The 15,930-nt window shown below is 35.0% G+C and overlaps 1 protein-coding gene and 1 long non-coding RNA gene across 3 annotated transcripts in view; one reads left to right on the top strand and one right to left on the bottom strand.

Annotated features, from left to right (window-relative positions):
* The first annotated feature begins 4,755 nt into the window (after window positions 1-4,755).
* The window catches only part of LOC143246943 (uncharacterized), a 220,781-nt gene continuing 209,606 nt past the window's right edge, over window positions 4,756-15,930 (top strand). The window contains exon 1 of one of the 2 annotated variants that reach the window (XR_013026273.1): window positions 4,756-5,025. This is a non-coding gene — a long non-coding RNA (uncharacterized LOC143246943). The remainder of the gene's footprint in view (window positions 5,026-15,930) is intronic. The other variant, XR_013026272.1, reaches the window with a different exon arrangement.
* LOC143246942 (uncharacterized) overlaps window positions 5,407-15,930 on the bottom strand; it is a 268,555-nt gene continuing 258,031 nt past the window's right edge. The window contains exon 3 of the transcript XR_013026265.1: window positions 5,407-6,840. The gene's annotated coding sequence lies outside the window, so the exon portion shown is untranslated. The remainder of the gene's footprint in view (window positions 6,841-15,930) is intronic.

The raw sequence follows: 15,930 nt of genomic DNA, 5'->3' as shown, positions 1-15,930 counted from the left end.
CCATATTTATTTTTTTGACAACTGAAATAATTTTGATTTTTTTTTTTTTTGCGTACAAGATTTGAGCCTTGGACCACTCTCATTACAAGCTAGTGTTCTACCAACTAACATAAAGTGGAAGATTGTTTCTTCAGGGCTACTCTTCACTCTGTAACGGAAGAAAATAATCCCGATAAATGCTTCCACAACATTGCATTGTTTGGTTTAGAACCATCTTCCATTTCTCTCAGAAACAATTAAACGGCCCGGCATGGCCGAGCGTGTTAAGGCATGCGACTCGTAATCTGAGGGTCGCGGGTTCGCATCCCGGTCGCGCCAAATATGCTCGCCCTTTCAGCCGTGGGGACGTTATAATGTGACGGTCAATTTCACTATTCGTTGGTGAAAGAGTAGCCCAAGAGTTGGCAGTGGGTGGTAATGACAAGCTGCCTTCCCTCTAGTCTTACACTACTAAATTAGGGACGGCTAGCACAGATAGCCCTCGAGTAGCTTTGTGCGAAATTCAAAAACAAACAAACAGACAATTAAACTTAACAGAACATCGTACTTCTGTCGTGTGCTTCCAACATATTGTACTCATTGATGTAGGCCTGTCATAGCCAAGCGGTTAGAACGATTGACTCGCAATCTTAGGATCGCGAATTCAAATTCTCGTGGCACTAAACATGCTCACCCTTTAAGCCGTGGGGGCGTTATAATGTAATGGTCAATCCTACTATTCGTTGGTAAAAGAGTAGACCAAGAGTTGGCTTTAGGTGGTGACGATTAATTGCCTTCTCCCTGGTTTTACATTGTTAAATTGGGGAGGGTTATCTGCGCTAGCCCTTGAATAGCTTTGCGAGAAATTCAAAAAACAAATATAAAAAACGACAGTATTATTCAATTTAAAAGAAAACAAAACGAAGTTTTATTTGGAAGAAACGTATTTATTATTATTATTTAATATACAAAGCTCTTAAAGTTTGCTATCATTAATTATGCAAATGAACTTGTTCAGAATCGACTCATCAATGAACAAATTTATCCAATAGGAGACATTTGATTTGGAAAGTTGATAAATTCCACTTAAGAATTTTAACTTTCGGTTTAATATAGGAAAACTTCACCTTAATTAAACCTGTTAGTCCAGTAACTAAACTTACTGTCCGGGTAAACATCATTAACTGTTCCTTTTTTCATCAAACGACTTTACGAATGTAGTCAAACATCATGAAATATTCCTCATTAAAATATGATAAGTTAACGTTTAATCAGATGACATCACCGAATACCCAGAAATATAATACCAGTTGACACTCATTCAACTGGTATCACCAAGTGTCCAAGAACAAACGGTCAGTTAATGTTTCTTTACATGAACCCATCAAGTGCCAAGGAAACATCACCAATTAATGGTTAATTACTTGATACCACCAAGTGTCCAGGAACAAACGGTCAGTTAATGTTTCTTTACGTGAAACCATCAAGTACCAAGGAAACATTACCAATTAATGGTTAATTACTTGAAACCACCAAGTGTCCAGGAGCATATGATCGGTTAGCACTTATTCAACTGATACTACCAAGTGTCCATGAACAAATTACCAATTAATGTGTATTCCTCTGAAACTACGAAGTGTCCATAAACTAGCGATCAGTTTATTTTTATTCATCTGACACCATGAAGTGTCAAGAAAAATTCACCAGTTAATGGTTAATCACCTGACATTTAGGAACAATGACCGGTTAATATTAAGGCACGAGACATCACCAAGAGTCAAGGAATATATGACTAATTAATTGTTAATCACGTTATACCACTCATAGACTAGTAACGGACCAACAAATGGTATTTTTTATCAAACACAAGGAATTACATTATTAATATTATTAACGACTGTTTGTTCTTCCACTTCATGAGGAACTAAATAAGAAGTGTTCGCGCGATGTGATCACCTACACGTCACTGATGTTTAGTTATTACACATAATTAATTTTCAGTCAATATTAACACATCGTCAAAATTATGTATTAATTGACCATTTATAGCATTTACTTTTTTTTTCCTTTAACAGATAACTTTCCGAAGTCACGATCGTCCTACGTGCCGAAAAACAAACTCATCCCGTTGACCCTTATTCTGTATGACGTCATGTCTCTTGAAAAGTCGGTTGGCACTCACTGTATGTTAGCTCGAGTTTGAGACAAGTTACTGTTATAGTGTTTTAGTCTAGAAAAGGGTTTGGATTAAGAGTGTTAACCTTATGTAATTGACTAAACATTCGAGGACAAGTTCAGAGCTGTAACATGTGCTCCATTTCCAAACAGCATGAGAACTCTATAATTGGTATGATTGTACATAAACCGTTCTTGCCTCAGTTAGACAGGTTTATAACGCTATCATAATGATAATAGAGAAGGCATAATAATACTGTAGATAAAAAGCAAACAATGCTGGGAGATATCTTGACGAAGACCAAGCTGGAAACGTCTGTTAATTAATCGACTGGCGCTAACAGAAAGGAATAAACGCCTAAAAGGTAATTAAAACAATCACTTTTTGAAACGTCTGGTGCTAATCGACTTTGAATTGTATTCGTATGTTTTATTGGTACCTATCTCACTATCAGAGTCGCAGTCAGAGTATTACATAAAAAAAAAACAACAACCTTAAACTAAATCTTGACTGTTCAGTTCTGATTTCTGAGTAACTCCGGTGAAAACTTTGTGAATCATTTGTAAATCTACAATTTACGAGAACTTTAGTTATAGTTGAATGAAATTGGAATACGTATTTGACTTCAATACGTTCCACTGTGGCATGTACACAGTGCACTATTGGTAACACGATTAACGTAAACACAATACATAACAATACGAGAAGTACGGCAACCCGTAGTAACTGCCCAGTCACTACTATTGTTAAGTAAAAACTACAATGTCAGTGAGGCTTAGCTTACGCGAGAGTTTCACTGACAGATAGACTTCTGATTAAACTAAAAGACGGATAAACAGGTATATATTCTGTTAGAAGTTGGAGAACAGTCTGTTGTGAATGAAGGAGAGATATAGAAATGTTCTTAAATAGTAATAACAGATATGTGTAATTCTGTTGAAGCGGGGATACAATGTGAACGTATGATTTTTGAAAACTGGGAACTGACGAAGCAGGTTTACGTAGTTCTTACTACTTACTCTTTCTATTGGTCATAGTACTTAAGAACTTTCAAATGATTGGTTTGAAGGGCGGAGTTACTCAAGTTGATTTGCTAAATGTATTGTTATCTCGACAAATCATAGAAGAGGGAGGTTCTTATTTTATATTTATCAGGTCTGAATCTCAAATTCGAGTTTATAATTCTTTATGTATTTGTACATGTTGAATGGTGGGCGTGATGAAATAGAAACTGAGTAACAAGACAGCTGGACGTATTATGTGACATACAGTAACAGATACTTAACTTTTGTCTTTACATTTCCTCTTAAATTAAGAAATTAAAACATATATAATTTTAAAATTTGGATTATGAACTACGTTTTGATGCTAATATCATTGACGTAAGTGGTTAAAAATGTTAGTTAATAAAATTTTGAAAATAACGCGTCAAACGTCGTGACACGTGCAATTTAACCTACACGGGTGAAATAAAGGGATTTTGTTTGTTTCTTTTGAATCTCGCGCAAAGCTACGCGAAGGCTATCTGCGCTAGCCGTCCGTAATTTAGTAGTGTAAGACAAGAGGGAAGGCAGCTAGTCATCACCACCCACCGTCAACTTTTGGGACTACTCTTTTACTAACGAATAGTGGGATTGACGGTAACATTATAATGCTCCCATGGCTGAAAGGGCGAGCGTGTTTGTTGCGACCGGGATTCGAATCCGCAACTCTCGGATTACGAGTCGAATGCCTTAACACACTTGGCCATGCTGGGCCAAAAAGTGTGTTTTTTATAGTGAAGCCACATCTGGCTATCTGTTGAGCCCACCGAGTGGAATTGAACCCCTGATTTTGGCATTGTGAATCCACAGACTTACCGCCGCACTCGGGGGGAAGAAACCAAAAGGTTATTTGCGCTATCACGACCATCGAAACACGGTTTTTAGCAATATAAGTCTGCAGACATACCGATGTGCCAATGGGGGCCTTTTACATATTTGTCATACATAGTAGGTTCAATTCATTTTCACCGAGTTGTTATTGACAATAATAATTCAAATACCATATAAACTATACAAGTTTAATGAAAATAATTCTTACTTCTTACAAGAAGTAGTAATAGTGTGACTCAAAACTTACACAATATTTTAATCTCTAATATATAGTTTGTTTGTTTTTTGGATTTTCGAGCAAAACTCTTAAAGGGCTATCTGCGTTTGCCATACTTAATTTAGCAGTGTAAGGCTACAGAGAAGCCAGCTAGTCATTACCACCCACCGCCATCTCCTGGGCTACTCTTTTACCAAGAAACAGAGTGAGTAACTATCGTATCATAATGCCCCCACGGCTGAAAGAGAGGCATCTTTACGAGTCGAGCACCTTAACCAACTGGCCATGCCCGGCCCTAGTATATGCTAAGACTTAATATTAATAAATATTCTTCCTTTAATTTTAAGTTTATTTCAAAATAGAAAAGCTAGTTTTGTGAAAATATTTCTCAATTTTACTATTACCAATAAATTCATCTCTCTGTCATACTTATATATGATTTATATATGATTATAAGAACAGCTTATAAAGCACTAATAGTCAAAAGGTATGAAAAGTATGGATTTTCAGTTAATGAAATAACTCTTTAATCAATATTTTTTTTCTTACTCCGATAGAAGAGCTCTTGGAGTTACAGGCAGAGAAGGGAAAGCTCTAAGTAATGACTTGCACACCTCCTCGAAAGAAGAAAAACTGAAAAACTCTGAACTGATTAAGCAGCTATCTAAACAGCATAACATGTGCTTTGAGCTTGAAATGACTTTATCATCAACAGAAATAGATATTTCTGATTTGAAAGAGGGTTTGGTCCGATGTCAAAAGCAAATGAATGAGTACCTGTATGTTAATAAATTATGTTTGGATAATTTTTTGTAGTTTTAAGAAGCTTCAAATAATACTAGTATGTTGACTTTTATTCATTCAGATGTACTTTTAATCTTGGAATATCTGGTGTTTAATTTGGTTGTAGTTGATATTAACTTTTAATTATAATCTTACAAATGGAAAATAATTATTGAAAGCTCATAGTTTTTTGCATTTCTATCATATCTGTTAAGCAGATGTACAAAGTATTTTGTTGAACAACTTATGTACATATTAAATGAGACTTCAGTTGCAAAATACATATATTTAATTACATAAACATAATACAAATGCAAAAATAGATCTCAGTTGCAAAGTAATGTTGAAGCTAAAAATATTTGAAATGTTGAAAGATATGTTTTATATCATATTAACGACTATAAATATAGAGAGAAACAGTAAACATAAACATTTGGTTATTTTCATTTCTCTAATAATTGTGATTACTTGTAATTGCTTTATTATTGTTTTTAAAAATAACGTCAATAAACACAGATGTAATTTTACAATCTTATACATTTTGTTTATATCATACAGTATTGGCATTTAATTAAACATGTAAAAACATACATTTTATCTACAAAGACATATCTTGTACATTTGTTCTTCAGGAAATGTTATGATGTTGATAACATATATACTATCAGAGACACCAACCATTACAATTTGAGTGAAATCATTACAATTTTGGTGTATACATTACGACTATACACTCATACAGACAAATATTATAACTTGTTGCAACTCCCAAGTTATATTATACAGGTCTATACAATAAAGTGATAAATTGTTCCCCCCAGGGCTTTAAAGGGGTGAAAAGAAAAGTTCTAGTTAGATACAAATAAATTTTGATAATAAATAAAAGACAGTCCAAATGGCTACTTGCAATAATCATGTTTGGGCTTGAAATAATAAAAAATACTTGTATCTCCAATGTCTCCCAATAGTTTGAGTGAGGTGCTTCTCCATACTGGGTACGTGGGGAAATCAATAGTTACGTCATCAGTGCTTGTCAGCCAATCAGCACTCGCATAGATGGGTATTTCTCGTTTTCTAAGCAGCATAGAAACACCAATGTGATCGTTCACAAGATGGAAAAAAGAGGCCTTGTTCACCACATTGTCTTGTTTCTGGCAAATCTAAAAGGACTAAAACTGTGAAAAAGCTCTGTCTACAATCATAACGCTCAGTCATTTGAAATAGTTGGCATCTCTGTACTATAAGCAGAAAGAGTTATGAGCAAACAAATATAGTGGTAAAAGGTTCAATTTTCTATTAAAATGCTCAGATATGAATTAATGATATTGTTTGTATTCATATGCTGGATACCAAAAATTTAATGTTGCATTAATTTTCAGATACAGTGATCAGTATATATTATTTGCAATAGATACTTTTTTATCTAACTTCAGAATAATCTACTTATGTTCAAGGGAACTAAACAGTTGAATGAGGGTCTTGCTGTTTAATTAATGTGTGTTAAGCAGCATGAAAAAAATGTTCAGAAACACTACTCATTTCTGTGCACCACAAAGAGCTAATACATTACACGTATCACCATGTAAATTTGTGTGCAGGTTACTAGCCTTTAATAAATTTCCAACTTCTGTACATCTCAACATGTATTGTACCAGTCAATTATAGAATGATACATCCTACATACATAGTAATCTGCATGAGAACCGGCAGGCTCATTCTTTCCTAGGCACTGTTTGCCTTCTGTAATTATTGTTTTAATCTTTTGTTACTTTTCATTGTTTAGTCCCTCTCTTCTTAACTTTCTTTTTTATCTGAAAGAACAATATATATTTTAAAACATATCAGTGGAACATTCATTTGAATTACCTTCATTTTGATATTTGTTTAATTGACCTATTCTTTTATTCCTATATCTGTTTTCATTGTTTAATCTGGCATCCCAGTTCTTTCCCACATCTTTTTATTTATGCACAGTCGTCATACCTAGATCAGTTTATTTTTAACTGATACATAAAATAAAAACACAAACATGCCACTTCAACAACATTTTCATGGATTTATTGGATTATGTATTCATGTTTCTGGCATCTTCCAAGATATATAACACTGCTTCACAGTAGTCATTCAATAGTGTACTGACAGTAAAGACACTACCGGTCAGTGATGACGAGAAAACTCACTTGTAGACAAATATATATGTAAAAACGGCTGGTTTGAGTTGAAATTTTTAATTTTTTTTTATATGGAGGAGCAAACAACGATGACCGAAGAAGGTTAAAACTTTGTTCACTCCTCTACACCTAAAAAAAAAAAAAAAAAAAAAATCTCAACCCAAACGTGTCGTTTTTACATATATATTTCACTACTGGTCAGTGATACTTCTAATATTGTGCAACATGTGATTGGTTCCATTCTGATTTCAGATCTAGGATTCACAGTTATCTGCATCTGAGCCTGCCCCATTCTGTAAGTGTTTCATTACTGTTGTTTTTATATTTCAATATCTACTGTTGTTCTCTTTTCAATGTGGACCAGGTAGTCTCACTTTCATTGTTCATTGCTTGGATTCCACGGATTTGTATATTTTGTTTTCTCTTCCTGTGGTGATATTTTGCTGACTCACAAGATTTTTTATTGTATGAGCACCATTCACCTGATTTTTTTCTTATTCAGTTCAGGGATCACTGTGAGGTCTTATGTATGGGCTGAATCCTTGACAATAGGAGTCTGTGAATTGTTGGTGATAGATTTTAACAGTAAACAAACAGTACACAGTCTACTTGTTTTAAATATACATATATTTTTCCTTTCAATTGGTCTTCTTCAGTCTACGAACCAAGTTTTGACATTAAGCAGACCCATATGCAGAACGTGTGTGACAGGAGTTTCTGATTTACAAGATCACAAGTCAACACATTCTGTGCAAAGTACAATCAGCGTGCTAATGCTATGTGGATCAGAGAGGCATGTGGATATTTCAAGTCAAAAAATGCTAATACCTCATCCAGACTGTGCTTGCCAAGGAGTACATTGAAAACATCTAGCACCAAGGAAGAGCCTGTCCACTTTCATAGCTTATGTATACTGGCTTTATAAAATAGATTTAATGGTATTCTGTTGTACTTTTTCCAGTGAAAGACTGTTACAGTGATTAAATCTGAGTCCAGGTACTTTTATGGATTATCCTCAACATCTTTTGCTTACCATGGTGTAAAAGAGGAGAACAAGAGACCTTCACCATCTCCATATTATATATAACTATTAGGGTGGTTAACTGGGAGAGTTTCTTAGCAGTTATGGAATCCCTCCAGAAAAAGTCAGAGTGAGCAGCACAATGCATAAGGAAGTAGGGAAGGAGTATCCATGTTATTACAGTACAGGTCAACCAAAAGGTCTGATTTTTCACTGGGTTTGGTCATCAGAATGGGCCAAAGTGTTCTCCTTTGGAATCAGGAAGGGACCTTAGTCTCCTGTATGTGTAGTAATTAAATTGTACAGTAGAAAACAGCCTAAAATATATGTTTGATCATTGAGCTAATATGTACTACATTTTATGTCCATCCAATCTGTTATGTGAAAAGATCAGTTGATCATATAATTTTCTTTCTACCCCTGAGAAAAATTAGCTAATCTTTGTTTTCCTCCTTTCGTACTTCCATCTAGAAAAAAAAGTAAACCCTGCCTCAGAAGAAAGCACTGTCCCACAAGTTTTGCCCTTCTATCATACTATGCCCTCACTAACAGGTGTCATGTTCTGTGGACTTTTCCTTTCTACTGCATTTGGAGAAGGGAACTCATTTAGGTTTTCTCCTTTGCATAGGCCTCTCCACTGTGTGAATGTAGAATTCTGGCTACTGTGTGAAGAGAATTAATTAGATTATTTCAGAAGATTGTATTTTCCTTGTTTGAGAATGTGTTTCAGATGCATACTTCACTAAACACCTTCCCAACCTTTTCTCAGCATTATTGGTTCACATTATTCCTGTCTCATCTATGAATGAAGTTAACAGTGAATGCAAGTGTTGATGGGAATCTACTGTGGATGGATTATATGTTGCTCTTTTATTGGTGGGTGGTTATTTTTAAATGATGATTATCTCATGTTCTAGTGAAGCTCACATTAAAATGTGATTTAGGTGGAACATAGTTCAAGATTAACTGTGTGTGCAAGTTCTCAACAGTGGGTGCATGAGAAATAACTATTGTATGTGTAGAGATATATCTGTTGGAAATACATTTAAGTAAGGAAAATGTTAAACCTTTCTTGGTTTTTTTCCCCATCGTAAGGGCTGGCTATCACAGATCTTAGAGGTGGTTTGTTTTTGGAGCTACCCCTTATTCATTACAAAGTGGTCTAATGTTCTGCAAAGTTTTCAGCTTTAAAATTGTTGGACCCCATTCACTATCTGTGGCTTCAGCTCTGCAGGGGGATTTTCCACACTTCTCCAGTCCAGAATTCGTACATTGAGTCTCAAACACCTCCTCTTCATCTCTGCTGTTTTCAACTTTCTTTACTTTATACTTCAAAACTTTGATCCACACCACAGTATCCCCTCTTTGGGTGTGTCTTTCTTCCTTGGTGTGCAGGGTTTTTTTTCAGAATAGATGGTCTGCTATGCTTCCTTTTGGTCTTCCTGTCCAAGCACAGCTGGCTGATTTTTTTACTCAGTGACATAACCTCCTTCCCCCATAGACACCAAGTGGCTAAGCAATAATTGTACAGGCTCGTGACACCAAAAAACCAGGTTTCTTTACCCGTGGTGGGCATGACACAGATAGCCCATGTGTCTTTGTACTCATCAACGAGCGAACCATACTAGGAAATACTGTTAAAATATTAGTACTGATTTATTTTAGGAATAACCACAATAAAGATGCTATGAAAAAAACATTTTTATTATTTTATACTCTTTTGTTTAATGTTAAAGCCTACATTCTTTATAGAAAAAGAGATAAAAATGAAGGCTTTATATTTGAACTTACATCCAGCCATCGTACACATACAGCATAGCTCGAGTGTTACATTCCAGCCAAAAACATCATTTGAAGTTAACATTCAAAATTTATAATATGAGCATACAAAACAGTTTAAAGGCAGAAATAAAAATAGTTCTATGTACAGCAAAATTCCACGTCTAAATATCACTTTAAAGCCAATTTTTGCTTGTTTAATACAACAAAAATACAATATATTTAAAGCCCTTAAAATAAAGTATCGTTTCATAGACACGCAGATATTCGTTACGTTCTATTTAAAATATTCAATAGTTTCCACAAATAGTAATATTTTAACAACTCATAAAAAACACCTGTTGTAGTCTAATTTATATAACAGATCATGAATTGATAATACGTTTTTAAAGCGAAGTATGTTATTATTATTAACGAATTTGTATTACTCCGAGAAGATAAATAAGTCCCCAGAGAAAGTACCTAAATGACCTAATAACATAACATCAAAACTCCTTACAGCAAAGTTATGAACTATCTCGTGTGCGTCATAATTTGAAATTACAGTGGTGCCTCGGTTCTTGAACATATTGTTTGAGAAAAAAAAATGTCTCGATTGTTCAACATAAACTCGGTTCCTGAACCAAGCTGTCGCAGCCCGAACCCCCGAAATAACCCGACTGATGACCCGAACAAACCCCCCTTCAACCATTTTCAGCCCACCCCAAGCTTAACCAAAACACCTGTCGCTTAGTCCACACCCCCGCTAAAATCGGCTGTGAACGTTTTCGTTTTTTTTTTTTTTTTTTTTTCTAAATATTCTGATCAAATAAGCCACCATGGGGTCAAAGAAAGATAATGAAAGCAGCAAACCAAAAAGAAATGTTGTTAGAGCCACAATAGAGGTGAAAAAAGATCACACAGCGAAGTATGAGAGTGGTGTTAGCGTGTCTGATCTTGCTACACAGTTTGGTATGGCGAAGTATACAGTCTGCACCATACTGAAAAATAAAGAGGTCATCAGAGGAGATGATGTTGCAAAAAGAGTGACAGTGCTTACGCCACAAAGATCACAAACAATGGAAGAGGTAGAAAAACTGTTGTTGATTTGGGTAAACGAAAAACAGTTAGCTGGTGATAGCATTTTTGAGACCATCATTTGTGAGAAAGGAAAGCATTCTGACCTCCTGAAAAACACCGCTGGAACGAGTGCTGATATAAGCGATGCCTTTAATGCTAGTAGGGGTGGTTTGAAACATTTAGGAATAGAAGTGGCATACATAGTGTGGTGAGACATGAGGAGGGTGCCATTTCTAACAAAGACGTTGCTGATAAATTTGTTAGGGAACTTAAGGACTCTATAGAAGCTGAGGTTTTATTCCCCAACAAGTGTTCAACTGTGATGAGACAGGCCTCTTTTTGAAGAAAATGCCAAAGAGGACCGAAATCATTAAGGAGGAGAAGTCACTACTAGAACACAAGTCAATGAAGGGCAGGCTAACTCTATTGTTATGTCGTAATGCAAGTGGGGACTTAAAACTTAAGCCTTTGCTTGTGTACCATTCTGAAAACCCGAGGGTTTTTAAGAAAAATAAAGTCCTGAAAAGTAAACTAAATGTCATGTGGAGGGCTAATAGTAAAGCATGGTTAACCAGGCAGTTTTTATGGAGTGGGTCCATGAAGTTTTTGCCCCAAGTGTAAAGAATAACCTCACAGAAAAGTTACCACTCAAGGCCCTTCTTGTGATGGACAATGCACCTGCTCATTCACCAGGCTTGGAAGACGGGTTGGTGTAGGAGACAGTTTCGTTACTGTAAAGCTCTTGACTCCTGACACGACTCCTCTCATTCAGCCAATAGACCAGCAGGTCATATCGAACTATAAGAAATTCTACACCAAATCACTATTTCAAAGGTGCTTTGAAGTGACCACTACCACAGAGTTAACCCTTAGAGAGTTCTGGAAAAATCACTTTAATGTACTTCATTGTTTGAGAATCATAGACAAGACCTGGAGGGAAGTGTCTTTGAGGACCATGAACTCAGAAGACTCAGCAGCAAATAGAGACTTTGAACGCTATGAGGTTGAGCTTGTTGTCGAGGATATTGTCTCACTAGGTATGTGTATGGGCTTGAATGTGAGTGGTGATGATGTGTAAAAGCTGGTGGAAAACTACAACACTGAGATCCCCACGGAAGAACTCCAAGACCTTTAGAAGGAGCAGCACCAGAAGGCAACTGAGGAAGTGTCTTCAGATGAGGAGGAGGGAAGGGATGATGTTCCCAGTTCACTAATCAAAGAAATGTGTGGAAATATGGGAGAGTTACAAAGTTTTGTGGAAAAATTTTCACCCTGACAAAGCTGTAGGAAACCGCAGCATAAAACTTTTCAATAACAATGCCATATCTTACTTCAGAAACATTTTAAAATGCAGGCAGAAACAAACCACATTAGACAAGATTTTAGTGAGAAATAGGTCCAGTAAGTCTCAAGCAGTTTGCAGCGGTGCAAAGAGACAGAAAAGAGAAAGAACCCCAGAAGGAGAGTTACCTGACGTTTTTATGGAAGGTTATTCCCGTTCCAAACAATAATAACCCTCTTACTCTCCACCTTTCACTTACGCCATCAGCTCTCCTCAGCACAGGTAAAGTGGTTAAATTTTCATTTATTGTTTTTTTATTGTGTTTATAGTTTTTGTGGTTGACTTTATGCATGTAAGTATTATTATACAGGTATAAATAAGCAATATTTTACTTAAAATGCTTCATAATGCGTAATTTTTGGAGGTCTGTAACTGATTAATTTAATTTACAGTATTTCTTATGAGAAAAATTAATTCAGTTTTCGAAGTTTTTCAAGAACCAAGGTGCCACTGTATATCAAAAATCAAGAATACCTTTGTATATCAGAAAAGGTAAAAAATACACTATTCTCTGAATTAGTGCGATGATGTCTTATCCTCGAATACTTCACTGATACATTTTCAGATTCTTGAGTGTTTCTCATGTATTAGGTTTACTCACTTTTTTCTGAATAAAAATTTGTTTCCGTTACACAGAAAGTATTCTTTAATGAAGTACAAACACGAGTCTAATAAATTCTCTTCACAAATTATCAGTGGTTTCCACTGAACTATCTCAGATAAGTGCCACTTCAAGCTGAAAAATTCTGCGAACTTTTTCTTTACTCACCACACATTCACCTCCTGCTCCGATTATTAACGTAAGAAAATGAAAATAAATCCTTTTACAGCTTCGCTTTAACAGATGCTACACAGAAAATCGATGATGTTTTTAGTAAGTGGTTTGTGAATGTAATTCAGAAACCTGATGATTGGGGGAACTGGTTGTGCAAACGTTATACAAAGAAAAGAAACGGATGTTTAGCTCTTCCTGTCTTCTTCGGTAAACAAATTATCCGGAGATCGCTAAATATTTGTCAGGTGAAGTCAGTGATGTCGAGAAACCCACTTGTTGAGAAAGTTATATGCAAAAATGGCTCGTTGTAAAATATTTTCTCAACCTAAACGAGCCGTTTTTGCATATAAATTTGTCAGGTGAAGATTGTTGTTGATAAATGAAAAAGGCTTAGCTGAGGTTTAATTTGGAACGAAGTAAATATATGTAAGTATCACAAAGAAAGCACCATTTTCATATCTAATGTATATTGTACAAAATAAAATTTAAAAAACAAGATGGTACAAACCAGTAAAGATCCTGAAATAAAATTATTCAAAGCAGTTAACTTTCAGTGACGTACAAGCCACATAAATTATGTTTGTCTCAACAATTTAAAACTTTTTTAAACAAAAACAGTGTAATAGTTATACGTTCATATAACAACACTGTCGGATTGATGGAAATATTGGATTCTGTCCCTTAAAAATAACCCCGGCTCTGTACTAAGATATAATAAACTAATAAAAATTAACTCGGATAAAAGGCGTCTATTCATGTATATATATATATATATATCAACTACACATATTTTTAGAAGACGTATGTAATACAGTTTAACGACAGCAAACAGTAAGGCCAAATTATTTAATTACAGTTTTGTTTTCCTATTTTTGAACCATAATTCATCGTATAACATAAAGTTCATGCTATTTCTAGTATCTCTACCATAACACTATTGGTTTAAATTTCAAGGTCTGTTATCATAAAAAACACAAGAAATTGAGGATCACTACGAGTTTTCACTTAAGTAACATAAAAAATTTCTTGATCATCAGATCTAACTAACTAATTAATCATAAAATGTTATATAAAGCTGTTTGTATTCTCACTACAGATAGTTGTCGCATATTACTTTTATAAAGGAAGGAAGCTTATTTCACGAAAATTGGTAATGACAGAGAACATGACTCGCGAAAGTTGGTATCAAAGAAAAAAATTCCGATATTTGAAGAAACTAGTTTAAAAAAAATTCAAAGGATGTAATATCTACTAAAAAAATTGGTTTAAGGGTTTTTGTCGTTATATTGCAGTACATACACGTGTGCACACATATTTTCAGGTTCACTCTCCATATAAAAATAACGATATCACCAAACATAGAAGTTAAAAGTCACTTACAAATGTCACCTTTCTTTTGTGTATGTGATTGAATTCTACAACATACAAGAAAATACATTAGCAATTTCAGGTTTAAAATATTAATAAGGATTTCTGCCTGCAAATAAAGAAATGTGTTCCACAATATTTCAACACAAAATCTGTTATTACCAGAGCGAATTATTATTAGCGGTTTACGTGTCGTTAATGTTGACTACATTTTGTTATAAAAGTGTGTATATAGACGAAATTCATTTATACTACTGTGTTCTATATAAAGTTCTTAAAAGAAAGTTGACACATAATTTTATTAACTATAACCTGAAGGTAACATCTCGAGAGATGGTTTGTCTTTTAAAAACCTATTTCTACTCTAAAACTGGTTAGTATAGAATTGCTCTTTGTCTCTAATATCAATACTTATGACGTGTTCGAAACAGCAAGGAAGAGAAATATCACATTTTTGGGGTAACTTTACTTTTTCCAACTTCCTGGAATTTTTCCCTTTAGCTTTAGGAACGGATAAAGAAATATTGAGAGGACCCGACGTCAACGTAGGTCGACTTGTTCGTGAAACTGTCTGGCAACTGTTTTGTTTTCGAAACTGAAACCACCCATTTGGCTGTGATCGGTGGAAAGGAACATGGTGTGAAAAGTATTATCTTGGGCCTCGTAGTTCGTCAAATTGTCAATGACATCATGCCAAAGAATGAAACATGTGCCTTTCTCGGCGAGGACCAGTTTCAGTCTTCGTTTAGTTCGTGTTCTCGTTTCTCCTTTATCAAACAGCAGGTCAGGGATACCTGCCATTCTTCCTCTGGTTTATTCAACTACAGATTGGCCAGACACTGGCACACAAACACAAATGTTTTGTGGCTACGAAAAAACGTTTCGACTTGGGCTATGTCCTGTTCGGTCAATTCGCTGCATAAGTTATTTAATTCATCTTCTAAATCTTGTCGAAAATCCGCATCGTCGAAAGAACCGCAACTGATACTTTTGTCTGTCTCCTCTACATTGATTCGGCCCAAAGTATCATATTTTTCTGTCAGTTTTTGTCCGGCTACATTTTCTTTGGAAGATGGTTCGTGTGAAGCTTCTGAATAGATGATATTATCTGAATAGTTCGTATCTGGAATAAAGAAAGTTCTATTTTCTGAACATGACTCCACAAAGTCATCTTTTCACAAGAACTATGTTGAATATTTGACACATGATCAGACATTTCCATGTTTATGCTATTATTTGATATCGTTTTTTCATTTATAAATATTCAACGAATTAATTCTTTCTGTTGGTCCAAACTATGAAAGGTGGGAATTTCTTCTATAACAATAAAATATTTAACACAGAAACCTTGAAAGTCGTTAATATCTATATAAATACTCCGTGTGG

This window comes from Tachypleus tridentatus, chromosome 3, assembly GCF_004210375.1.
Source record: "Tachypleus tridentatus isolate NWPU-2018 chromosome 3, ASM421037v1, whole genome shotgun sequence".
In the NCBI taxonomy this organism is placed as follows: Eukaryota; Metazoa; Arthropoda; class Merostomata; order Xiphosura; family Limulidae; genus Tachypleus; species Tachypleus tridentatus.
Note: the sequence above shows the minus strand (reverse complement) of the source record. Positions and strands in the feature narration are given on the sequence as shown.